The 27,529-nt window shown below is 44.2% G+C and overlaps 1 long non-coding RNA gene across 1 annotated transcript in view; it reads left to right on the top strand.

The window, feature by feature from the left end:
* Window positions 1-27,211, top strand: part of LOC117795728 — a 44,406-nt gene extending 17,195 nt beyond the window's left edge. Inside the window, exon 3 of the long non-coding RNA XR_004619873.1 lies at window positions 27,150-27,211. This is a non-coding gene — a long non-coding RNA (uncharacterized LOC117795728). The remainder of the gene's footprint in view (window positions 1-27,149) is intronic.
* Window positions 27,212-27,529: the final 318 nt, after the last annotated feature.

Genomic DNA, 27,529 nt, shown 5'->3' with positions numbered 1-27,529 from the left:
GGAATGGGATAGACCGGTGATGGGTAGTAAGGAGGACACGTATTGCATGGTGCACTGGGTGTTATATGCAACTAATGAATCATCTAACTTTACATCGGAAACCAGGGATGTACTGTATGGTGACTAACATAAAATAATAAAAAAACATTAAAAAAAAATCAATGCTTTAGATTCTTTGACAAAATGTTTGGCCCAGTGTTTCCTCTCAGTGAGCTGTACCTAGGTCTTCAGATTTTTTAGCATATGTTTTTANATTCCATCCACCTATTTGACAGAGATAGAGACAGCCAGCGAGAGAGGGAACAGAAGCAGGGGGAGTGGGAGAGGAAGAAGCAGGCTCATAGTGGAGGAGCCTGATGTGGGGCCTCGATCCCATAACGCCGGGATCACGCCCTGAGCCGAAGGCAGACGCTTAACCGCTGTGCCACCCAGGCGCCCCAGGTTTCTGATTCTTAAAAATAAATGAGGACTGTTGTTCTGCATTATGTGAACCTGCCCAGCCCCCAGCCTTTTGTTTTTAAGAGATTTTTTAAAAAGATTTTGTTTATTTGTCATAGAGAGTGAGGACAGACAGGGAGAGTGGCAGTTAGAGAGGGAGAGGGAGAAGCAGGCTTCCTATTGAGCAAGGAGCCCGATGCAGGACTTTATCCTAGGACCTTGAGATCATGACCTGAGCCAAAGGCAGACACTTAACTGACTGAGCCACCCAGGTCTCTCACCCCCACCTTGAGGACCATTGTTTTGTGTTACATGAACCCCTCCCCCCCCCGCCCCTGTACTTAAGAAGAAATAATTTACTCCAGCAAATGGGTGGTTTCTTTCCTAGTCCATGGTGACTGGTGGCAAACCCAGGTCTCCTGCTCCTCAGGCTTTGCTCTCTCTGGCATTCTCTGGTTCCTGAGTATTTTTATTTTCTTCTCTAAGTAGACATTTATTCGTGGTTCTCCCTTCCCCTTCTTTTATTTCTCTCCATCTTCCTTCCCTCCCTCCCTCCCTCCCTCCTTCCATTAATCCATCCATCCAACCATCCATCCACTGGAGCACAGAAGCTGCTTCTGTAGACATGTATGCACCAATTTTGCAGGTGTCTTTCCAACTGTGTTCAGTAATGTCATCTTGGTAGCTTGTAACCCAATCGTGGTGGGAGTATTTACACTATGGCAATTGGAGGACAGTATAAGTGAGGCCTTTTTTGTTTTCAGATAGCTATCTTCCACGCATCATTGCATCCATCCATCCATCCATCCATCCATCCACTTTCATTCGTCCATCTTTTAGTATGTTCAGACATCCACCCACCAAGCCATTGCCCATCCAACCACCCATGCATCCAACATGTATGAAACACTTCTTATGGACCAGGCCCTGTAGAAGATCCACTGGGAGGACAGAATTGGTCAGAACCTCTTCCTTGCCCTTGAGGAATTGACAGTTGAGTGGAACAGACACCTTACATCTGTCTCATATTCAAGGACTGTCCTGGACATCATTTCATTTGATCACCATGGTCAGTATTGTTATCGCAGAGTAGCAGTTGAGATTAAGGCTCAGAGAGGTTAAGTGAATTGCCTGAGATCACACAGCTGGCTGTACAATCATTTGTTTATTCGTATGACAAGGCATGACATTCCCCTTACTAAGCTGCTCAAATCCAGCCAGAATGTCAAGGTGAAAACAGATTTTCAAACCTGTCCTTCAGAAATAAGCCTTCTTAAAAAAAAAAAAAAGAAAGAAAAGGAAAGAATAGGGAAAGTTATTTTTCCATCTTGCTTAGATGGGGACAGTTTTGAATTTATTTTTTCAGATTGAACAATCGTTCCTCAAATGGATAGTGATAGGTGATCTAAAAAATAATCTTTAAAAACGTCGCCGAGTTGGGCATTTCCTCCGGGTGACATAACTCACTGTGACAGAATGCATTTAAATTCACGGAAAAGAAATTGAGAAGAGTGCAGCGAGGAAGGTGTTTGTGTGGGCTGCCAGGTTCTTAACCTTCTCCTTTTACCGTCCTCGCCCTCTCCCTCTTTGCTGCATCCTGGTGGGCACTCCCATCCCCCCCCCTTTGCCTTCCACCAGGTCTCCACAGGCATCAAGCCCTGAAACTACTTCCTTTGCTGAAGGCAGATCCTAGGACATGGCCAGCTACAGGGTAGGGGAGAGGTTGTGGATTTCCTCATGAGCGAAAGAAAGAGGTGTTCGGACCAGTCGGGAGGTGATGCTCTCTCTTTCTCTCTGGTTCTTATCTGTTCCCATTGCATGACTGTTCCCCCACATGGTTAATGTCGTAACAAGGAGTAGGCTTTGCCTTGGGAAGACCACGGTGAGGCCAGACAGGGCCCAGGGACAGGGCCTGCTGGATCCATGGAATCTGTGCCTCAAGACCTCCCTGGTTTGGTGGGTGACGTCCCTCCCGGAGGCAGAGTTCCAGAGCCATGCTAGGTTTGCTGGTGGATACCATGGTGCTCAAGACCTTAAAGGGTCTTTTGTGTGATATTTTCATTGTGTGATATTTTCGTTGCACTTCTGAAGGCATGTTCTTTATCTGTATGCTGATTTCTCTTTTCCTGCATCCAGTTTGCTGTTACAGCTCTGGCAAAAGAAAGTAGCAGGTGCCATCTTGAGAAAGAAGAGGCAGATCTGGTGCAGGGTAGTGTCTTAGGCCAGCTGTTCTAGAATCAGAGCCTAAGATGGGGCCTCTGATGAGAGTGATTTATGGCAGGAAGCAGAAGGAGAGGGGAGGGCCTGAAGCTAGAGGCCAGCCTCAGCCTAACCCCCTGAGGAGCTCTGGAACATGAATTGTATCACTGAGTTGGTCCCTACTTGAGACAAGGCGGTTGGCATTTCTACTCCATGCCAGTTAGTCAGTGGCCACTGGATGTCACTCGTTAGGGAGAAAGAGTAACCTAGTAGGTGAGGCAGATCCTGCTAGAGGCAAGTCTCCAAGGAAGGGGGCGCTGTTAGCCTTAGCAGCCAACACTTACCAGATGTGGGGACCAGGGGCTCTGGTCTAGTAAGGGGGATACGGCTTGGGAACCAGTGGCATCTACCAGAGGGAGAGCCTCAGCAAGCCGGGAAAAGGAAAGGAGGGACTGTTGTATTTCCCTGCCTGGTGGCTTGTGGGAGGGAGACAGGAAACGGGAGAAGCAAGCATGGTGGCTCATGTGTCCAGATCTGCCCTCCTTGGCCTAGAGATAGGCTGGAGAGGCACTGAGCCCTCTAGGAGGCCTCCCCTCAGCTTCTTGTCTGGGACATCAGGAGGAGGTGGCTGCATAGAAAGGCCCTTGAAGGGTGGGAGGGCAGAAAGGTGAGGTCAGGCCAAGGGTTCAAGCCAAGAGCCTGTCAACAGGGCAGCTGTGTGAGAGGTTGGGGGTCTGTAGCAAAGGCTTCTGCCAGGGGATGCCTGGGGCTGTATGGTGCAGCTGCAGTGCTGGTACGAGGTAAGGAGGGGCTCGAGATATTCCGAGAAGACACCACCCTGATATCTGATGGAGGACGATCACAGACTTAGTAACTGCCAGCAGGGTGTCTGAGACCAACCAGGCTGTGTGGTAGCGACAGCTGGTGTATCACCTCCCAGTCATTCGTGCTCAGCCTCCCACAGTGTGGAATTACTGCTAGGAGGTGGCTGCCCAGGTAGGGACTACATTTCCCAATTAACCTTGCATCTGTGTCTGGCTGTGTGACAAGTCCTCACCAGCAGAATGTGAGTGCAAGTCATGTGTGTCATTCCTGGGTGGTAGCTTTTTAAGAAGTAGGTGGGAGCTTGTTTCTATTTTGGTGGCTAGGAGAAGATTCTGCGGTCCGAGAGGCTGGCAGGGCCAAAGATGGGAAGAGCCTGGGTCCTTGAATCATTACATGGAGGAGAGCTCCCCACAGACTAGGAATTGCCTCATTGGACTATTCTGTGAGCAATATGGGGAAAGTCTATTGTGTGAAGCCACTGAAATTTGGGGGCTTATTTGCTGCATAAGCTAGTGGTGCCGTGACTTTGACAGGCCTGACCAAGAATCTCCAGCATACCACATAATGCCCATGTTGGCACTGGTACAGGACCAATTCTTCACCCTTCCACCCTCCTCCGCCACTCCCCAGGAGTGAAAGTTCGCATAAAGCCCCCTTTCAAGACTCAGGTGTCATCTTGGAAAGGAAGAGGTGAGGGAAGAGATCAGAAAGACTCACTCATTAAAGAGAAACTGAGGTGAGAGATTGCTCAAAGTGGGGTCTCTGGACCAGCAATGTCAGCATCACCTGGACCTTGTCAGCTTGGGCCTCCTGAATCAGAATCTGCAGTTTTAAAAGACCCCCAGGTGATTTGCATGCACTTTACAAGCTTGACACGCTCTCCTCAGAGAGAGGTATTATGTCAGAAAATGTGCCTCTTGGCTGGACAGACAGCCGGAGAGCAGCACAGCATATTCACTCGTTCTTGTTTTCATTATTTCATTTGTTCTTTCCATCTGTTACTATTTATTGAACATCTATTTTCAGGCAATGTCCTGGAGAAGCAAGGCGGATACAGAATCTGCCCTCGGGGAGCGTGTTCTCTGTTGGGAAGCGAGGAGTGGGCCGACATTAACCATCATGTTATATAAGTAATTATGACTGAGAAGTACTATAAAGAAAATGTGCAGATGACAATTAAAGCATAAAATGAGGTGCTGCCTGACTTGGTCTGAGGGCTCAGAGAAAGCTTCTGGCAAAGGGGCATTTAAAGAGATAAGAAGAAGTCAGTCAGGTGAACAATGGGGTCAACCATGCTCCAGGCAGAAGAAACTGTGTGTACAAAGGCCCTGAGGCAGGAAGAACCTTAGAGATCTTGAATAATTAAAAACAACAGCAACAACCCAGTCCTTGCTTTGAACTTGAATTAGAGAGAGTGGGGTGAGATGTAGAGGTGAGACCCTACAGGCCCTCATAAGCCATGAAAAGGATTTGGGACTTTGTCCTAAGAGCACAAGGAAATTTAAATCCTGGCTCAGCCACCTACTAGCTGTGAGATGGTGGGCCAGTTACTGAACCTTTCAACACTCCAATTTTCTTAGCTGTTAAAGGAGAACAATGCAGTGCCTATTTCATATCATCGGGTGGTTTTTAGGATTAAATGCGTCGATATATGTAGAGGGCTTATACAGTGTATAGCACATAAGAATTTGCAATTATCGTTGAAGAGTTTTAATCAGGAGAGTCATGTGATAAGGTTTGTGCTTCAAGAAATCCCTCGCTCCTGCATGAAGGGAAACCAGCCTTCAGAGGGGAGAGGCTGGAAGCAGAGGGCCCCGGAGTGACACGATAGGTGGCTAGTCCACGCAGGAAGCAGTGGAGACAGAGGAGGCGTGATGAGGAATTGGTGACTTGTGGGATATGTGCCGGGAGGGCTGAGGGGTTCAGGGATGGCTGCCAGGTTGCTAAGTGGGGCATGTTGGTGGATAGGAGTGCCAGGCTTTCAGTGGAAGCTGATGAATTAAATTTGGACATGCTGAATCTGAGATGCCCGTGAGACATGAAGATGGAGATACTGAACAGGGAGGTGAGATGCTGGAGGTATGTAAATACTTGGGAGCCGTTAGCGTGTGGATGGCAGTAAAAACCATTGGAAGAGATGACAGTACTCAGAGCGTGTGGTGTTGGAAGAGTTTGGGTTCGAAACCCCACTGGCTGTATGTTTTGGGGAGTTACTTCGCATCTCTGAGACCCAGTCTCTGGTCTGAAAAGTGAGGCTAATGATCCCTGCACCAGATGGTTGTGTGGGGCGTAACCGAGATAGTGTGTGTAAGACACCTAGCACACCTGGCCCTCGGCTGGCTCCGTCGGTAGTAATCCCTTTTCTCGGTCTAGCTCCCTTCCTCGCTTATCCCACACATTCTCTCCTACCTTGGTTTCTGAAGCAGCCTACACCCAGGGCACCCGGCCGGCCTGCTTGCTGCCGCTGCTCAGGTGCTGAGCCCAGAGCGGTCACCGTGGACCAGCCGAGGCCACCAGACACGCAGAGAGTGGATCATTCTGTGAAATGAACGCTAGCCTCCGAGTTAGTAGGACTTCATTCAAGTCCCATCTCTGCCTCCCACTTGCCTGACAAGTCCCATCTCTGCCTCCCACTTGCCTGAGGCCTCATGTAAATCCTTGCACCTTCCGGAGCCTCGGGCACTTCATCTGCAGGGGGAGGAGTTAGGTGTTCCTGCTCTGTAGTTTGTGAAGGCTGCTATGGTCAAGTGCCACGAATGGGTGGCTTAAAAAAACAGATATTCATTCGCTCACAGTTCTGGAGGCTGGAAGTCTAAAATCAAGGTGTCAGCAGAACCATGCTCCTCTGAGACTCTATAGAATCTTCCCTGGCCTCTTCCTAGCTTCTGGTGGTGGCTACCAGTCCCTGGTGTCCTGGCTGGCTACTGCAGGACTCCGATCTCCGCCTCTGTCCTCACAGTGGCCTTCTCCTCTGGGTGTATCTCTATATCTAGTCTCTTATAAGGACCCCAGCCACACTGGACCATGAACCAGTCACCCTACTCCAGTATGCCTTCGTCTTAACTTACTACATCTGCGATGACTCTGTTTCTGAACAAAATCACATTTTTGATGACTAGGGCTAGGACTTAAAACAGATCTTTTTAAAGGGACACAGTTCAACCCGTAACACATTCCTAGTCATCTTTTCTCTGAATTGGTACGAAGTAAGGTGGAAAAATATTCATGGAGGAGAGAGCTGGGGAATGTTAATTGTATTTTTAGTTGTTGGAAAACAGTTTCTGATGGCTAGAAATACATGTTCTCTCTGTTAATTATGGTCTCCTTGTGTCAGGTAATCATTGCAGGTGAAAAGGCCTTTTTTTTTTTTTTTAAGATTTTTAAAATTTATTCGACAGAGATAGAGACAGCCAGCAAGAGAGGGTACACGAGCAGGGGGAGTGGGAGAGGAAGAAGCAGGCTCATAGCGGAGGAGCCTGATGTGGGGCTCGATCCCATAACACCGGGATCACGCCCTGAGCAGAAGGCAGACGCTTAACTGCTGTGCCACTCAGGCGCCCCTGAAAAGGACTTTTAATTGAGAGAATAAACAGGAAGGTAAGAGCTGGACTGTGCTACCCCTGGAGAGAAAATATTTGTGCTTAATTGGAAAATGCAAACTTTTCTGCCTTCTCTGTTCTCTGGTGCACTCTGTAGGGTGGAGGCGGGCCAGATGGCGGGGGAATTGTCTTTCTGCCTCTGTTAAACTGGACCGCTAGACATCATTTGCCTTCTGTATCGGTGGCAGTACACCTTTGCCCTCCTGCTCCAGGGAAAAGCCAGCTCTGGTGATGAGAGGCTCTGATGTCCCACCAGCCCATACAGCACCCTGCTGGTCCACTCCACTGACAAGGTCATGCTGTGGCTCCTGGAGGGTGTAAGGGGCCTGTGTCCCAGAGCTCTTGTTGGGCCTCAAAAGTTTATGGGCCCATTGTGCTCCTATAATACTGTATCCAAATGAGTTGAAAAGTTATGTTCATACAAAACCTGCACACAAATGTTTATAGCAGCTTTATTCATAATTGCCAAAACTTGGAAGCAACCAAGATGCTCTTCAGTAGCTGAGTGGATAAACAACCTTGGTGTGTATATCCACTCAAGGGAACATTATTCAGCAATTAATTCAGTGATAAAACAAAAAAGAACTATCAAGCCATAAAAACATAGAGAAAACCTTAAAGGCATGTTGGTAAGTCAAAGAAGCCAGTTTGGTAAGGCTACATATTGTGTGATTCCAGCTATATGACATTCTGGAAAAGGCAAAGCTATGGAAACAGTAGAAGGATCAGTGACTGCCAGGGATGGGGAGGAGGGGGAGGAGAGAGATGGAGCTCAGGGCATTTTTGTATAACACTGTAATGATGGATAGGTGACATGTGTTTGTCGAAACCCGTAGAACCTACAACACAGAGGGTGAACCCTAATTAAATTGTGGAGGTTAGTTATTAATAATGTATCAGTATTGGTTCATCAATTGTACTCAATATACTACACTGTGTGGGGTGTTAATGATAGGGCCACTGTGTGCAGGGGTGAAGGAGGTATAGGGAAATTGTCCTTCCTGCCCAGTTTTTCTGTAAACCTACAAGTGCTCTAAAAAACAATGTCTGTTGATTAACAAACAAACAAACAAACAAACCTCATGGCCGGTCACTTTCGGGAAGCTCCTGGGGCTTTGGGTGTGGCACTTCTCGGAGTTTCCCCCGGAAGGTACCCGCTGTAGCTCCTCACATCTGGGTGGCCTGTTTCAGTCACTGACCCCGCTGTCATGCCACCAGTTCTGAATGGCACTGCAGGCAAGAGGAGGCCCCACAGCTGGTCCAGACTGTTGTGCGAGTGACCCTGCCTCTTGACAGGTCTGGTGGCACACTGGGATGCTGTTTGCAGCTCGTGGAAAATTTTGTGATTCCCAGCAGTGTGAGGCAGGGCTGAGGGTATAAGCAAGTCAGGCATTTGTCGTGGGCGCAGAATTTAAGGGGATGTCCCAGAAAACCTCAGTAATCAAGATGGATAATGTTTTAACAGTGTTTTAGAAAAAGAAAAGTGGATGCAAAAATGTCCATCATCAAAATATCAGAACTTTGAGTAAAGCCAGGATTTGACCCTCTGCTTGCCTGCCTCTGCCTCACTGGCCTCTCCCTTATCTTGGCCCTGTCAGATCTTATCTTTATCTAGTATTTTGATATTTGATTTGTTATAGAGTGTTCTGTGTTAATTTTTATTTCAAACATTTCAACAAAATATTTTTTGTCTTATTGAGATTTTAGGCACCTCCCTTCAATTTTGTGCCCAGGGCAAGCACCTCATGTGCCTCACCCTTGTCCAGGCTAAGCCCCTGATCAGATTAGTATATTCATTCAAAAAGTATTTATTAAGTATCTACTGTGTGCCTTTTACCAGTGGATGAGATGACTCGCCCCATGGCTGTTGCTCTTCCTCCTTCCTGGGCCAGCCCTAGTGCTCAGGGAGCTCAAGGCCGAGTGGCCACAGCCTGCATGACCCAAGACCCAGCCTTCCTGGGCTGCCCCCACTGCTCCGTGCTCAGTGTTCCAGCAGCAGATGTCTGCCACACACCCTTGATGAGGTGTCATACCTCACTGAGGGGACCTGGTGGCTGGATGGTTAATTGGCCCTCATTTGCGTTGGAGGAGAAGCAATTTGTTTTAGCAGAATAGATACTTGTTCTGGATTTCCATTTCCATCAGGCCCTGGCAGCATCCTTATCCTCAAACTTGTTAAATGTGGCTTCATAGCCACAATATTCCCTCTGGCCACAGCAAGAGCAGGGAGGCAATGAGCTGTGAGGTGCTCATGGGATTTGCTATTTTCACTATGCAGAAACAAGCAGTCAGTCCGCTGGAAGAAGTAGCCCGTTGAAGACTCAGCTCTGCCAACATTAAGGCTGGGCTGCTGTCCTGCAGACACAGTATATACTCTGAAGTAGCAACTTGTATCTAATGTTTTGTCTTCCATGGCCAGAATACATAAGTCCTTCCCATTGACCTGGATTCATTTTACTCAGAGACCTTGATTTGGAGCTGAGAGTTGCCCAAATCATTTCTCTACTCAGCAGTCCAGCCTGTGGCCCCCCGTGGCACCTAGTATTTTTCACCATTTTCTCCCTCTGGCAGCTGAGGATTGCCCCCAGACTTTTGAAAGCAGCCTAGATTCTAGCTCTAAACTGGAGGACCCCAGAACCAGGACATTTTGCTAGCTTCATAGTGCTCATGCTCTCCAATTAGAAACCTATCTATGGTCCCACAGTTTGCCCTGAGCATAGGTCACTGTGTACAGGAGTATAGGTTGTGCACTGCACAAGCCCAGAGGGCACTATTCGGATGGAATAAGATGTGAATGATGCCCTTGGAATTGTGCAATACAGCAGCCTTGCCTGAGAAGTTAAGCATGAGATGACCATACCCTTAAGAACTTGTACCAACGTATTGAGGGGAAAGGATATTGCAGACTGACTCTGGTGCCCGAGGTCAAGGTGATGATCATAACAACTACAGAAACCCTCATGACAACCCTGTTAGGTGATATTAATAATTATCCCCATTTTTCAGAGGGGAAACTGAGACCATGAGGTTGGGTAATTCGCTAAGGATGCATGGCTGAAACGTGGTAGAGCCAGAATTTGAACCCAGGTAGTCTACCTCCCCAGCTTTTGCTCTGAAACGTGATCCACCACGGTTGTTCCCCTGACCTTTTCATTTCAAGACTGAGAACTGGATCTGCCTCAGTAGAACCTAAGAAAATGCCAGGACTCTAAACATACTAGAGGGGAAGGAGATTTTTCAAACAAGACAATCTGGGTCAAAGCCAGATTCCACCACGTACCAGTGTGACTTTGGCCCCATCCCACAGTCTCTCTGAGCCTCCATTATCTATTCAAATGGGTCTTTGAAGGTGAACACGTCTTGTTCCCACTTAGTGGATGCCAGGCACAGCTAAGACTTCAGCTACATGACCTCAGTCTTTGCAGCAGGTCTTCCTGGGGCCCTTGCTGCATGGGACCCTGGCCTGGAGTAGCGGCCAGATAAGGTGGGTGTGGAAGGGCTTTCGAAGTGTCAGTGATCATGCACACGCATTCATCAGCAAGCGCGACAATTCTAAATTTGTGGAGCCCCCACTTCGCATGAGGCCCTCGCTGGGTGCTTCATGTGCCGCATCTCACTCATATAAGTCAGGCTCTGCTGTTATGTCCACTTTCAGATGAGGACAGTGAGGCTCAAAGATGTGAAATAACTTTCTCTGGGTCACAAAGCTAATAGGTGGCGGACCTGGTGTCTTAGCCAGGTTGGGCACAAGGGGAAGGCCCTTGGAAGGCTGAGTTTTCTCCTTTACTGTTGCCAAGGTCTCCTTTTTGATTTCATCTTCATTTGGGGCCATTGAGAGGGAAGAATATAGTTATAAAAAGACTTGCTTCCCAGGCATGTCATTAAGGCGCCTCTTTGTTTGTTGGATTCTGCTGGGTCTTTACTAGCAGCATTTGCAATGTTGGGGGACTTGTACCTGAGCCCTGAGAGAGGCCCAGGCACCCGCATGGCCCCACAATGCTCTGGATGACCCTTTCACACACCTTGCAATTGGAAATTGAGATCCATAGATGTGTGACAGGATTTGGGGTAAAGAGAAGAGCAGACTAGCCACTCAGGGAGTGGGGACAGGTGCATCAGGCAGGGTTGTTGGTCATATCCTGGGGGATTTCTCTCAACCGGGAAAGATGTTTGAATGGTGGGGAGTCAAAAATCAACAAAGATGTATGAGGCGTGACCTTCAGTTCTGACTTGGCTTACAGGAGGCATGAGAGCTATGGGGGTGAGGAGCACTGTGGGGTGAGTTCTGCTTTGAGCATCTGCTCCCTGGGCTGTGGTGGTACTCTGCACTACTCACTGTGTGACCTCAAGAGGTCTCTCAATCTTTGCCTTGGTTTCCTCATGCACCACTGTGGGAGCCTGTGGTGTTACTACTTTGGTTAGTGTGTGCCTGCCCAGTCTCCTCCCCACCTCCCTTCTGGCTCGTTTTCCTACTCTACATGGTGCCATGGGGCTTCCATCTCAGTTTTGCTAGTGCCCAGCACAGGGCCCGGCTCAGAGCATGTAAACCAAATTAACAAATTCATGAAGTAAGTGCTGATAAACAGACTGTGTGGAAATAAGGAGCTGAAAGGAGATATGTGGGCTCCACACAAATGTACAAAAGTCCCTTGGGAGATCTGTCATTCCATCTGTCTAGGAATTTTCATCTCGATTTATTTCACATAGTGATGCTTTTTTTTTTTTTTATTTTTTTATTTATTCTACAGAGATAGAGACAGCCAGCGAGAGAGGGAACACAAGCAGGGGGTGGGAGAGGAAGAAGCAGGCTCATAGCGGAGGAGCCTGAATGTGGGGCTCGATCCCAGAACACTGGGATCACGCCCTGAGCTGAAGGCAGACGCTTAACCGCTGTGCCACCCAGGCGCCCCCACATAGTGATGCTTTGCCCTGAAATTCTGTAACCCTCAAGCGAAATGGCCATACAAATGTTATACTTTTATATGAAAAAGTAAAGAATTTTTGTTGTTTGGGTAATTAGAATTTATTCTGAACATTTATTCTTAATATTTGTTTTGATTGTCTAGTGCAGACCTGTCAGAGATAACCTCTTATGTCTGGTTACTAAGACTCTAAGCTATGTGGGATGCATGTTGTTACCTGTACTTCTGATTGACTGGATATAAATGGAGGTTCCCACAACCCCCTCTTCTTGTTTGATTCATTTGCTACAGCACTCACAGAACTCATAAACATTGTACTTACTAGATCACCTGTTTACTATTAAAAAAAACTCAGGAGCAGCTAGATGGAAGAGGTGCACAGGGCAAAGCCTGTGGGGAGAGAGCACAGCTCCCGTGCCCTGTTTGAGTGGACCTCTCTCCTCGAATCTGCAGCTCTCCCAGTCCCGTTTTCTTGGGTTTTTATGGAGGCTTCATTACATAGTCATGGTTGCTTAAATCATTGACCACTGGGGATTGGTCCAACCTCTAGCCACTTTCCCTTCCCTGGAGGTCAGGGGGTAGTACTGAAAGTTAGCCCCTGTTGGCAACCAGCCCGCCATCTTTAGTTGCTTTCCAAAGCCACCTCATTAACATAACAAAAGGGACTCTCTTAGCACTCTCAATAGTTAGGAAATTCTAAGGGTTTTGGGAGTCAGGAGCCATGGATGAAGACCAAATATATATAAGAAATATACCTGGCATTTCTTGTGTCTTCCTCAATTTCTTTCAGAAGTGTTCTATAGTTTTCAGAGTACAGATCCTTTGCCTCTTTGGTTAGGTTTATTCCTAGGTATCTTATGGTTTTTGGTGCAATTGTAAATGGGATCGATTCCTTCATTTCTCTTTCTTCTGCTTCATTGTTGGTGTATAGAAATGGATTGGAAGAACAAATGTGGTTAAAATGTCTATGCTACATTCTGTACATTCAGTGCAACCCCTATCAAAATACCATCAGCAGTTTTCACAGAGCTGGAGCCAACAATCCTAAAATTTGTATGGAGCCAGAAAAGACCCCGAATAGCCAAAGGAATGTTGAAAAAGAGAACCAAAGCTGGAGGCATCACAATTCTGGACTTTAAGCTATATTACAAAGCTGTGATCATCAAGACAGCTTGGTACTGGCACAAAAACAGACACATAGATCAATGGCACAGAATAGAGAGCCCAGAAATGGACCTTTAATTCTATAGTCAACTAATCTTCAACAAAGCAGGAAAGAATATCCAGTAGAAAAAAAATAGTCTCTTCAACAAATGGTGCTGGCAAAATTGGACAGCTGCATGCAGAAGTATGAAACTGTGCCACTTTCTTAAAACCGTACACAAAAATAAACTCAAAATGGATGAAAGACCTAAATGCGAGACAGGAATCCATTGAATTCCCAGAGAACACAGGCAGCAACCTCTTTGACCTCAGCTACAGCCACTTCTTCCTAGACACATCTCCAAAGGCAAGGGAAACAAAAGCAAAAATGAACCATTGGGACTTCATCAGGATAAAAAGCTTTTGTACAGTAAACAGTCAACAAAACTAAAAGGCAATCTATGAAATAGGAGATGGTATTTGCAAATGACTTATCAGATAAAGGGCTATCCAAAATCGATAAAGAACTTACCAAACTCAACACCCAAAAAACAAAAAAATCCAGTCAAGAAATGGGCAGAAGACATGAATAGACATTTCTCCAAAGAAGACATACAAATGGCTAACAGACACTTGGGGAAAAAAATATATTTCATTTTTTTTGGTGGCTGAGTAGTATTCCTTTATATATACACATTCCATTATGGAATATTACTCAGCCATCAAAAAGAATGAAATCTTGCTATTTGCAATGACGTGGATGGAACTAGAGGGTATTATACTAAGGAAAATAAGAGAAAGACAAATACCTTATGATTTTGGTATTTGTGGAATCTGTGGAATTTAAGAAACAAAAATGGAGACATAGAGGAAGGGAAGGAAAAATAAAATAAGATGAGAACAGAGAGGGAGGCAAACCATAAGAGGCTCTTAACTGTAGGAAACAAACAGGATTGATGGAGGGGAGGTTTGTGGGAGAATGGAGTAATTGGGTGATGGGCATCAAGAAGGGCACTTGATGTAATGGGCATAGGGTATTACATGCAACTGATGAATCCCTGAATTCTACCCCTGAAACTAATAATACAGCATATATGAACTAAACTGAATTTAAATAAAAAATTAAAAAATATATTTTGGTTATCTGAATGACCAAATATATATTTTTCTTATAAATCACAATATCACAATCTTACAGACCCTTACATAGCTTTGCTTTTCTCTGAGAAGGGAGCCAGTGGAGGGTTTTGAGTGAGGAGTGGTTTGATTTGACCTAGGCTACAAAAGGATCCTTCTGGCAGCCATAGCAGGATAATGTGGAAGACGGCACAGGTAGAAGCAGAGCGAGGAAAAAGGATCTTGCAATGGTCCAGGTAAGGAATGACGGTGGCTCAGACCAGAGTGTTGATGTCAGAGGTGGTGACAAAGGGTTGGATTCCGCATCTACTTTGAAGCGTAATGTCCCAGGATTTGATGTCAGTAAAAGAAAGATGTCAGGGATAACATGAAGGTTTTAGGTCTGAGCAACAGGAAGGGTGGGTATTACCTTTTCCTGAGATGGAGGTGACACTAGGAGGAGCAGCTTTGAGGCACAGAAGGGCAGTAGGAAATCAGGAGCTTGGCTTTGGAGATGGCTTGTTTGAGGCACCGGTTAGACATCCCGGTGGCAGTGTTGGGTGGGAGGCAGTTGGATATGCAACTGTGGGATTCAGGGTGAGTTCTGGGCTGGAAACTCTCAAGTGTATATGAACCCTTTTTAAGAGTTTTAAGGCCTTTAAAAATAGTTGTCAAATTCCTTTTCAGAAGGGTTCATAAACCAGTGCTCTCTAGAGGATATAGAAATTCCCAAATGCTGGCGTTACTTTAAAAAATCCATGCCAATTTGATAGCTGGAAGATGATGTCTCAGTATTTCAATTTGCATAATGTCAATTTCCAGTGAGATTAACTTCTTAATTTTTTTGGCTATTTCTCTTTCATCTTCTGTGAATTGCATGGTGTGTCCTTTTGTCCATTTAAAAAGTGGGAATGACATACTGTCTTCTTTATATTATATTTAGCAAAAGAAATCTTCAATATTATGTTGTTAGGTGACAGTTTTTCTGAATTTTAATTTTGTTTGTAGTGCTTGCTGATATATGAAATGTCGGCATATTTGTGTAGTCAAGTATATCATCTTTTCCTTCTTGGGTCCTTCATTTTGTTTGGAAAGCCTTCTCCTAATATCAGAAAAATATTAATCTATATTCTAGTTTTTTATAGTTTAATTAAAATAATAATAACTCTGATTCATGAAATTTATTTTGATGTATGGTGCCAGGCCTTGAATTTTTTCCTGTCCCAAATAGTTAATGAATTGTTCTTGCATAATTTATTGGCCATTCTGCAACATTTCTCATGAATTTAAACGTCACTTTAATCAATACTAAATTCTTGCCTAGACTAGGGCCTGCTTCCTGGCTTTTAATTTTTTCATATCTGTGTCTATTTTTCTACAGTGTTTTCATTGTTACAATTTACAACCCACCTAATATCTGGTAGATCAGCTCCATTATTTATTTATATTTTTGAAAATTTTCTTTATTATTCAACCCCTTTTATTTTTCTGTTGAAACTTTAGACTTAACATTTTTAAGTTCCAGAAAGTTTCCAGCCAAATTTTAATTGCAGTTCCATTAAGCTTAGACATTACTATGACAGAATCAATAGATTTGTAATATTGTTTTCACACCCTGGAATATGGTGCGTTCCCTAACTAATGCGGGCCTTCCTTCATGTCCTTGATATTCTGTTACTTCTTCAAATACTAATGCACATATCTCGATTTTATTCCTAAGTAAAAACATAAAGAAAAAACCCAAACTCTCCTCCACCCCTCTGTCTAATCTGTCTTCTGTCACAGTGGTTCTCAACAAGAGCGATTTTGTCCCCCCCGCGACATTTGGCAATGTCTGGAAATCCTTTTAGTTGTCGCAAAGGGGCCCCAGTGCTGGTGTCTAGTGGGAGAGGTCAGGGATGCTGCTCAGCACCCTGTGGTGCCCAGCACAGTCCGCACAACAAAGAATCATCTGGCCCCAAATTCAGGAGTGCTGGGGTTGAGAAACCCTCATCTCTTTATGTGGTGCCTGGAGTCTTGCCCCATGGATTGTCCTTCTGGTATAGTGCTATTTTGACAGGTGACAGAGGTGAGTCTGTTAAGTATCACAAGGGGTACCTGTTCTCTAGGTGTCTGCTTTGTGCCCTGCGACAAGCAGCCTCCTGTGAGAGGCTGTACCCCTGTCCTGCATGACAGCGAAGAGCACTGGGGTGTGTAGTCCTCAACCGTCACTTGCTCTGTCATGTGTCTGTTCTCAACTCCTGGTGTCCTAAAGGAGGCCAGTTTTCCAGAAAGAGGGCACGGAAGGCCTGAATGGAAACCCATGGTTCCATTTATGTATTTATATATTTATTTATTTATTTATTTATTTTTAAAGATTTTATTTATTTATTGGACAGAGATAGAGACAGCCAGCGAGAGAGGGAACACAAGCAGGGGGAGTGGGAGAGGAAGAAGCAGGCTCATAGCGGAGGAGCCTGATGTGGGGCTCGATCCCGCAACGCCGGGATCACGCCCTGAGCCGAAGGCAGACGCTTAACCGCTGTGCCACCCAGGCGCCCCTATATATTTATTTTAAGAAGATTTTATTTATTTATTTTGAAAGAGAGAAACAGAGGGAGAGGGAGAAGTGGACTCCCCGCTGAGCAGGGAGACCCATGGACGGCTCAATCCAAGGACCTTGAGATCATGACCTGAGCCAAAGGCAGATGCTTAACCAACTGAACCACCCAGGTGCTCCCCATGGTTCCATTTAAAGAAACTTCAAGAACTGGCAAAACTCACCTCAGGTGACAGAAATCTGAGAAGTGGTTGCCAGGGGGAGAGGGTGGAGGACTGGTAGGGCCACAAGGGAACTCTCTGGGAATGGTTTAAGGCCTTTTGGGTTTGGTCGTCGAGTGGAGTGTTTTCTCCAAGGCTTTTTATTCCTTAAAAAAAAAAAGAAAAAAAAGAAAAAAAAAAAAGAGCTACAACCATAATGGAAGTCCCTTTGTATGCTTCCCAGTTCCATTCCTCTTTCTCTATCGCCAGAGGAGGCCAATATTCCAAACTTGGTATCTTTCACATCTATATTTTTGTATTTTTCAAAACAGTATAATCTGTTCTTCAGCATTATATATAAAGTATCACATTGTGTATATAATCCTGCATTTTCTTTTCCATTTGCTATTTTTATATCGACTTAATTCATTTTAACTGCTATATAGCATTCTATTGTGTGTGTATACTTCCACTTATCCAGTCTCCAATTATTGGACATTTAGGTGGTTTCCAGTTGTTCTTTATCATAATGCTTCAGTGAACATCCCTACTGCGCCTGTATATTTATTTTGTAACCAGTCAGAATATTGTTTTTCAGTTGGCCCTCTTGAGTTCTCTAGAAAGACAATATTATCATGGGCTAAAAATTATACTTTTGTTTCTTTCTCTCATAATTATGATTCATATCTATTTCTGGTCCTTTTACATCGCTTAGAAATTTCAGAACAATAGTAAATAGTAGTGAGAATAATGGCCATCCTTGTTTTGTTCTTGACATTAATGAGGTGGCCTCTTGAGTTTTACTGTTAAGGATGATTTGGGTTTTCATTTTGAGATTGATACTATTTATCATGCTGAGGGATAATCTTTTTTTTTAACCTGAGTTTATTAGGAATTAAGATCATGCATAAATGAATTTTATATACTGATTTCAATGTTATTATGATATGCTATTTCTTATTTGGATTATTATAGTAATAGACTTAGGATATTGAAACAACCTTGAAGTTTTTTGATGTACTATTCTTCTGATCTGTTGCAAGATTATCTTTGCCAATATTTTGTTTAGTACTTTTGCATATACAATATATTAAGTGTGATTAGGTGGTTATTTTATTTATTTATTTTGGTTTTTAAGTCATGGTCACAAGGTTTTTTTCTAAGAGTACATTATTAAGGTATAATTTACACACAGTAAAATGCACAGATCTTAAGTGTACAACTTGATGATTTTTGACAAATATACACACCCCAGTAGCCATCACCCAGATCAAGATATGGAACATTCTCATGGCACCATAAAGTTCCCTTGTGGCTCCTTCCAGGCAGTCCTCCATCCCCACCCCCAGCAACCACTTCTCTAATTTTTATCACCACACATTAGTTTTGTCTGTCTTTGAGCTTCATATAATTGGTATCATATAATTTATACTCAGTGTCTGGCTTCTTTCATTCAACATAACGTTTTTGAGATTCATCCAAAACCTTATGTCAATAGTTTTGCTAGCTTTGTAAAATGAACTGATAAGATTTACATCATTTTTCATGCCCTGAAGGGGTTTATGTTACATGGAAATTATTTGTTCTGTGGAAGGCTGAAGTAACGCACCCATGAAATCATCTGAGGCTGGAAGCCATTTTAGGAGGCAATACTTTGACAACTTTCTTTAGATTTTTTCCCCTTTATATCGGTCTATTCAGGTAGTCTAATTTTTCTTGAGGCAATTTTGATATGTTATGCTTTCCCAGAAAATAATCCATTTCACTGAGGTTTTGAAAGTATTAGCATATAATTATGCATAGAATCCTCTTACAATTTCAAAATTTATGGTTTCCCTTTTTGCATTTATAACATTTATTTATGTCTCCTCCAATGGCGGAAACAAGGCTATTTCATGAACCAGCTCTAAGATTTATCTACCAATTTTACTGTTTTTTTCTGACTATTAAGTTTACTAATCAATAACATTTGCCTTAACTCTATTTTCTAGATTTCTTTCCATGGTTATTTTGATCTTTTATAAAATCCAAATTAATTTAAATCCAAGTTAATTAACATCTAATACTTAAGATGTTTATTTTACCTACTTTCATGTTTTTCTGATTAACGATAAAGGCATTTAAGGTTATCAATTTGCCTGTGAATCAGCTTTGCCTCATCCCATAAGATTTCCTATATGATTTTCTCTTTTTCATTGTTTTTAAATTGCCTGTTTGCAGTTTTGATTTTTCCTCTTTAGCCCAAATGTCATCTAGAGGACACTTAAAAATATCCAAGTGATTGGGTTTTTTGGTTTGTGTGCTAGGGAAGCATATTATTTTTAATTTGCCACTGCCTTGTGGGGGAGGGGGATGGTTTCTGTGCCTTTAGGGTTCTTTGCCTGATACATAGATAAGAAAGATAAGGGATCTTATCCAAATGTAAGAAAATTAAAAAAAGAGACTAAGAAGTCCAGCATCCAAATACTAAGAGTTCAAGAATGAGAAAATACAATGAAAAGGAAGACATTATTAATGAAATAATTCAAGAAAAATTGCTAAAATTGAAGGATATGGATTGTAGGACCCCTCAAATGCTCAAGAAAATAGACCCACACTTTTGAAAAAATATGTATTTTTAAAGGATGATGCATCTTAAATTTCTGGTTGACTTAGAAGATAACTGAGGCCACAGCTGAAGAAAGCAGATTCACTTGTGATTTGCACATGGCCACACTGTATAACAGAAGGACTTCTGGCCTCTGATAACATAATGGATTGGTATTATGTCAAGGAAATAAGTATTCCTATTATGAAAGAACATTATGTAGAAATACAACATTCTAACTTTTAATGTATTTTAGATTTAAGGGTGGAGGAAAACTGGTCACAAGGAGGGAGGCAACAAATAACCTAATACTTTTTTAGAGCTATCCAGTTTACAAAACGCTGTCACCTGTGTGTGATAAAATATTTCAGTTAATCCTAACAGTATCGTGAGTGAGGCATGATGACTCCCATTTGGTAGACCAGAATGAGGCTCAGAGTGGTTAAATAAACTGTCCCAAGTTCATAGAGTTTGCAGGTGCTAGAGCTGGGATTTAAATAGAGGTCTCTGATTCTCTTGGCCTGTCCCTTATGGTCACATCAAGGTCACAAGATGGTTGAAGAAGGAAGAGGAAAGCATAAAAAATAAAGAATGAGAAAGGACATGTGCCAGCTGAGCACACTTGCCTTTAATGACATTTCTCTGTAATTTATTCTTTTTTTTTTTTTAAAGATTTTATTTATTTATTCGAAAGAGACAGAAAGCCAGCGAGAGAGAGAGGGAGCACAAGCAGGGGGAGTGGGAGAGGAAGAAGCAGGCTCACAGCGGAGGAGCCTGATGTGGGGCTTGATCCCAGATCGCCGGGATCACGCCCTGAGCTGAAGGCAGATGCTTAACCGCTGTGCCACCCAGGCGCCCCCCTCTGTAATTTATTCTTAACATATCATTTGCCAGATGATGCTCTGTGGCCACCCCTCTTGGCAAAAGAAGCTGGAAAATGTAGCATTTTAATTGGGTACATTGCTCTGCTGAATGAAACCACAGTTGTGCTAGGAAGAGTGAAGGAGAGTTGAGTAGGCAACCATGAGTCTCTGTGGAAGCTGGGAGCAGAAGCAGCCAGTTCGTTCCTTCCTTTGGCTACCTGGAAGCTGTTTACATGGATGAATGAGGTTTTTTGTTTTTGTTTTTTCTCCTTGGCTTTGGATGATGTAAATTATTTTTGTGAAATGGAATCAAGTTTTCAGTATATAGCATGTATTTAATACTTAAATACTGTAAGTTGGCTGGCTTTTTCTCTCTTCATGACAAGATTATTATGGTGGTCCCAAATCCTTTGGAGATTTAATCTTAAATTGTCCTAATAAAAATGAAGTGATAGCATTTAGTGTTTTAAATACACTGATGGGGTGTCTGGGTGGCTCAGTTGGTTGGGTGTCCAACTCGATTTCAGCTCAGATCATGATCTCATAGGTTATGAGCTCGAGCCCCATGTTGGGCTCCTCACTCAGCAGTGGGTGGGGTGGGGGTCTGCTTGAGAGGTTCTCTCCCTCTGCCCCTCCCTCCACTTAACGCACACTCTTTCTCACTCTTGCTCCTTCTCTCTCTAAAATAAATAAATCTTTAAAAAAAATAAAAAAAAACATACTGAAAGTGGTTGCTTAATTTTTTCTAGCTTTCCTTTCTCTGCTATCTTCCCTAGGACTGTTTCCTCTCTATTCTCTCCTTACTTCCCGTTCTTCTCCATCAGTGCTGTCTGCTCTTACTGAATCTTCAGCTCGTAGACTACCAGAGAGAGCCTCTGGTTCAACCAGCTCATGTTGTGGATGGGGAAACTGAGGCCCAAGGAGTCAGGGAGATCTCCGACAAGGACTAAGGCCCCCTTTCTCTACCTAGCCTTTTATTTTTTTTTTTAAGATTTGTTTTAGAGAGAGAGAAAATGTCAGGGGGAGGGAGGTGCAGAGGGAGAGAATCTCCAAGTAGACTCCCCACTGAGCATGGAGCCCGATGTGGAGCTCAATCCCATGACCCATGAGATCATGACCTGAGCTGAAACCAAGAGTCAGGTGCTCAACTGACAGAGCCACCCAGGTGCCCCTCTGCCTAGCCTCCTTGAAGGAAGATCAGTGATCCTTATTCCCAGGATAGAATATGGAAAGTGAAGGCTCTGAGTTGGGAAAGAGATTGGGGGCATTTGAGAAACCAAGGGTGGATGGTGTGCCTTGGGCACAGGGAATGAAGTGAGTGGGTTGAAGAGTCAGCAAGAAGCATTGGAAGCCAAGCAATGAAGACTATAGTAAGGATATGGGATTTATGAGCTAGTGAAGGGTTATCAGCAGGGGAGGGGTAAGATTTAGCTTAAAATCTCAAAAGATCCTTACGACTGCTTTGTGGGAACAGATTGGAGAGAACAAGGAAGCCAAAAGAGAACAGGAGCTACTACAATCCTCCAGGTGAGGGATGATGAAGGCAGTTGGGTTGGACAGAAGCAGAGCAGACAGAAGATAATATTGATTTATAGGGTTTCATGACAGATTTGCATATTGGGATATGAGAGAGGGAGGAGGCAAGGATAAATCCTAGGTTTCTTTCTTTCTTTTTTTATTTTTTTTAAAGATTTTATTTATTTATTTATTTGACAGAGATAGAGACAGCCAGTGAGAGAGGGAACACAAGCAGGGGGAGTGGGAGAGAAAGAAGCAGGCTTCCCAGTGGAGGAGCCTGATGTAGGGCTCGATCCCAGAACTCCGGGATCACGCCCTGAGCTGAAGGCAGACACTTAACGACTGAGCCACCCAGGCGCCCCTGAATCCTAGGTTTCTGCCTTGTGCAAATAAGTTGATGGAAGAGCCCCTATTGATCTAGAGAGCACTGGAGGAGGAGCAGATTTGAGTAGAAAATGCAAAATTCACTTTTGCGCAGAAGTTTCTGTGATATATTCTCATGAATTCAGCAAAGTATCTGGATATATATCATGAACATATTTTTAAAATTCTATTTCTAACTGGCTATTGTTAGTATATAAGAAAACACTTGTTTCTTACAAATTTATAAGAAAACACTTGTTTCTTACAAATTTATTTTGTATCCAGTCATTTTACTGACCTCTTCCATTAGTTGGAATAGATTTTCTGTGATTTTTCTTGTTGCTTTCTGATACATAATTACATTGTAAATAACGATAAATCTGCTTCTTCATTCCCAGCAGTTTTACCTCCTTTTTTTTTCTTGTCTTATCACTGTGGCTGTAGCAGAGGTTCTTCTATAGTTACTCTTAATGGTAAAAATGATGTTGATTTGAGCAGCCAGGGGGAAAATGATTTGGAGACAGAGGAAGCTGGAGGTTGAATAGACAATTAGGAAATTATGGCAGGAGTTGAGGGGTGGTGTGATAATATCTTGAATAGAGTGATAACTGAAGACCTAGAGGAGGGTAGCAATACCAAGCCTCTTCCTCTGACACACACAAAAGATTGTCTGGCCATAAAAAATTATCACAAAGCCTCAAAACTAAAGCATGGTGGTCAGAAACCAAGAATATCTAAGCAGTAAATATTAAAATTGGGTCGTGTATGTTTATCCAAAAAAGAGAACAGAAAGAAAACAAAAATTCTCAGTTTGTGAACAGTTCTAAAAAGATAGGATCAAAGAACATATATATATATATAAGCAGGGGGAGTGGGAGAGGAAGAAACAGGCTTCCAGCAGAGGAGCCTGATGTGGGGCTCGATCCCAGAACGCCGGGATCACTCCCTGAGCCAAAGGCAGACGCTTAACGACTGCACCACCCAGGCGCCCCCAGGTATATATTTTTGTGATTTATCTCTGTGGTTAAAGCTTAATCCATCTTCTTCCATAATGTCCTGTAACAACTACAATTTATACAATGCAAGCGGGCATATAACCTCATTCGGTTCCCCAGTATTTCTGTGATATGCAGAAATTCATATTTATCCAGGACTTGACATTTTCTAACATGCTTAGATTACCTCATTTGATGCTTATAGTCCCAGGGCTCACTCCCTTGCAATTCAGGCTCTAATAAAAATCAATCTATCTTCAGTTCTTTGAATACAAAGTCCTCTGTTCCCGCTACTAAGCTTGTGGTTCACCTTGTGCATACCTGTTTCTCCTTCATGTCTGGTTGGATGGGATGGGGTCTTAGATGGTCTCCAAGATTTGGAGACCCCAGACCTGTAAGGACCCATTTCTGGAACCTCTTCTGTACGTGCCCCAAGCTCTCCCTCTTTCAGGCTGCCAGACTGATGGGGGTATGGCTGAACCTCCTTCATCTCTCTCAACTGTAGTGCAGTCTGGGGCCTGGAACGCAGAGGACCACAGCAGATTTGGGTGAAATTGAAGCCACAGTCAGGCTTTCCTCTCTTCTCTGTGCCTCCCACCCCAGCTTCTCAGCCATTGCTCCATAACCTGTCACGTGGCTGCCTACAAAAGAAGAGAAAGGTAAAGTCCCAGGTGACTTTGTGGATTGAAGGGTTTCAAAGCTCTTGCTTTAGAAGCTCAAGCAGAAGTTTTACCCTGTGTTGACAGGATAAAGCATTCTGTCAGCAAGCCTGGGCTTGCCTGTGACTGGGGGCAGGGGAGAAGGGAGAGCAATGTTGTCACTTTAATTGCATTGGCATAAATATTTGATATTCAATAAATTAGATCTGGAGCAAGGAAAACATTCTTGCAAATGGATTTTTTACCTGGAGCCCAGCCCCATTAGCAGAGGAGTGGAGGGCAGCCTGCCCCAGGGCCGGTAATTAACTCAAGTGGAGCAGAACTAAGCATTTTTGACAGCCTTCCTGGTCTGGAATTAACTGTCATCCCAGAGGAAAAAAGAAACTGCACTGTCACATTACCGTTTACAAGAGGCGCCCAATGCTGCCAGTGACAGAGTTTAGTTATGTCTCCCCCACATGCCCTGCAATGTTTTTTCATCATTAAAGACAAGCTTAAAAGCAACTAATGATGTATTTTATATCCACGTACCTGAATCACAGATTTCGCCAAAAGAGAAGACATTAGCATGGTAATTCAATTTTTTTCCCTTTTGGCAGTTGTACTGCAACAAGATGCAGTGGGTGCTGTTATAAGTCACAACACTGTGATATTTGAAGGTAGTACAAACTGGATTTCTTTCTCCTCTCTGTATCAGGACTTGGCTATAATGAGCAATAGCTTAGCCCCTGTCTGTGCTTGCCTCCCCCTGCCCCCACCCAGTGTTTATGAAAGCAGCAGTTGATTCTCAGAAAAGGTAAAACCATTGGAGCCTGAAGCTCTTTCTAGAAGCCGCTGCTTGTCTTCTTGTTCTGTGGAAATGGATACAGTGGAAATTCGTGTTGTGCTGGGCCTCCCCTTGCCAGTGTGCAAGCAGATTTTTGTAAGGTTGGAGATCTCTTAGCCAGACTTAGTGTGCGGGTGTGTGTTCACAGTCCACTGTGACGGACAGCTGACTTCAGCAAGGAAAGGCTGAGTGTGCGTGTGTGCTCTTGCTTGTGTGCATGTGTGTTTTTGTGCATGTGTGTTGGGAGGGGTGAGTTGTACCGCTAGTATCACAGATCACACCTACTTCTTGAATTTTCCACCAACTTCAAAAGTAGTGGAACCACCGCTCACCTTCCTTATCGCTGACCCACACTGTTTTCCTCCTGTCCTGCAGTCAATGGAAGCCTGGATCTCTTGACTTTTTCCCCTTTCTGCCATCCTGTTCATTCTTGGCTTCTGTCTGGCCTCACTTCCTGTACAGTGTCAGATCTGAAGATGGAATCATGTCCCTCCCTGGTTAAAAATCTTTCTGACTTTCCACTTGATGTTCCAGCAGGGGTCCCTGACCTTGGATGTCATTAGGATCTGAGAGATCCAAATTGGTGGGACCAGAGTCCAGAAGTTGGGTCCCAGGCAATTTAGATGCTCTGTTGGGTTGGCAGCCCCTGGCTTACAGGATCAAGCCGTAAAATCTTAGCGTAATATCTTAGCCAGGACTGCCACCTCCCTTTTGGGTCCCAGAAAGCATAAGGCTTGGCCACATGCCTAGACCTTTCTCTCCTCCCACTCTTCTGAAGCTGGTTAACTTGCACTCATCCTTTAAGGCCCAATGAAATGCCACCTCCTCCACGAAGCCTTCTTTAACTCTCCTAGGTCATTCATTTATTTACTGTCTTGCTCATTCATTCAACAAACACTTAGTGATTGCAGGTGCCAGGCTTTGAGCTGGGTTTTGTAGATGACTTAGCAGTAAATAAAACAGAATCGAGGAGTCCCTAGCTAGTGGGGAAGGTAGGGGAGACATGGGCTGGGTGAGAGGAGTCAGTGAGGGCTTCCTAGAGGAAGTGACATTTCAGTATGATCTGAAGGATGTGTAGAAGTTAGTTACAAGGAGTGAGCGGTGAGGAAAGGAAAGTCCTTTTGTATGGAGAGAGTATGTTGGAGGATAGAAGGGGTGAGATCTAAGCTGTAAACAGAGGCCAGATTCCAGCCTACTTCACTGTTATGTGGTGTGTCGCCAGTGGGAGGAAGCTCAGTAGGTATTTGTGGGTAAAATGAAAGGCCTTATCCTGGAAGGTTGGGCCTCCCAGTTCAGAGAGCTAGTGGGGGTGGGGCTGGTAGAAGATAGTGGGGTGGAGATCCAATGTCAGGGAACACAGGATATAATCCCCAGTATTACAGAGCTAGAGAGATGGTGAGGTGGGTCCTTACTTTAAAGATAAACATGTAAAAAATGTAGGGCCCTGTAAGGAATCATTATCTATTCCCTGTAAGGAATCTATATCTATTTCACAGATATAGATTTGGAGGCACCGACTAGCTAACATGCCCACGGGCATTCAGCTGCTAAGTGGTGGAGCTGAGATTTGAAGCCCCAGCTCGGCTCTGGAGTCCATGCTTTCAGTCACTGCTGGGCAGCCTCAGCCTGACCTGCCTCCTCACCGGAGCTGCCAGTTCTTTCACCCTCTGCACAGTCCATGCAAGGCTCAGGGCTGACTCCTGGGGGTGACTAGAGGCTGAGAGGCCTCACCAGCCATCTCTCTCGCTGGCTGCTGAGGTCTTTGTCACATCCCAGGATTGGAGTTTTCAATGATGACATTTAAGAAGGAAAATGGATTTTTGAATCCATTCAGATCCCTTGGAGAGAATGTTCTGTGATCCTAACGTGGCTGTTGCATTGCTGCCCTGTGTTGGGGAAAAGCAGGAGGTGTAGGAGGAAAAGTTAGCAGCTCTCGCCTGAGAGCCGGTTCTGTGTCACCGCTGTTGCTGGCTGGGTTCCTACAGGCTGCCGCTGGGCCGTGTGCTCGCCTGGATCAGGGAGCACTTTACGTGCTTCTGCCCCCCTGCCCCCCCAAATATTTTATTGAGAGCTGATTTACACCCAGTAAAATGACAAATCTAAATATTCAGTTCAGTGCCTTTTTTTTAAAACCGCCTTTTTATTTTAGACTAATTTTATAGCCAGAAAAATATTGCAAAGATGGTACAGAGTTCCTGTGTACTTTACACGGTGTTTCCCCTAATGTCAGTGTCTGTGCTATCCTAATACACTTGTCAGAAGTGAGAAACCAGTGTTGGCACACTAGTGTTAATACAGTTCCAGCCTCTATGTGGATTTTACCCGCCTTCTTCACTAACGTCCTCTTTCTCTTCCAGGATCCGAAGCAGACACCACGTTTCTTCAGGTCTCTGTGGTCTGTGATGGTTTCCTTGTTTACCGTAGCCTTGACAGTTTTGAGGAATACTGCTCAGGCATTTTGTAGACGGTTTCTCAGTTTGAGTTTCTGTGACGTTTTGCTCATGTTTGCACTGGAGTTAGGGATTTGGGGGAAGTGCCCTTCTTGTGACTTCATATCAGGGAGCACATGTTCTCCACAGGATTCATCACAGGTCACCAATGACTTTTTTACGGATCTAAATATAGATCAAGATATAGAACATTTCCAGTTTTTCCGAATGTTACCTCCTGCCCCTTTCCAGTCAGTCTCTGCCTCTCACTCCAAGGTAAGCACCATGGGGATTTCTGTCACTACCAG

This window comes from Ailuropoda melanoleuca, chromosome 13 (genome assembly GCF_002007445.2).
Source record: "Ailuropoda melanoleuca isolate Jingjing chromosome 13, ASM200744v2, whole genome shotgun sequence".
NCBI classification, from domain to species: Eukaryota; Metazoa; Chordata; class Mammalia; order Carnivora; family Ursidae; genus Ailuropoda; species Ailuropoda melanoleuca.
The sequence above is the reverse complement of the archived record's forward strand: the minus strand, read 5'-3'. Positions and strand labels throughout refer to the sequence as shown.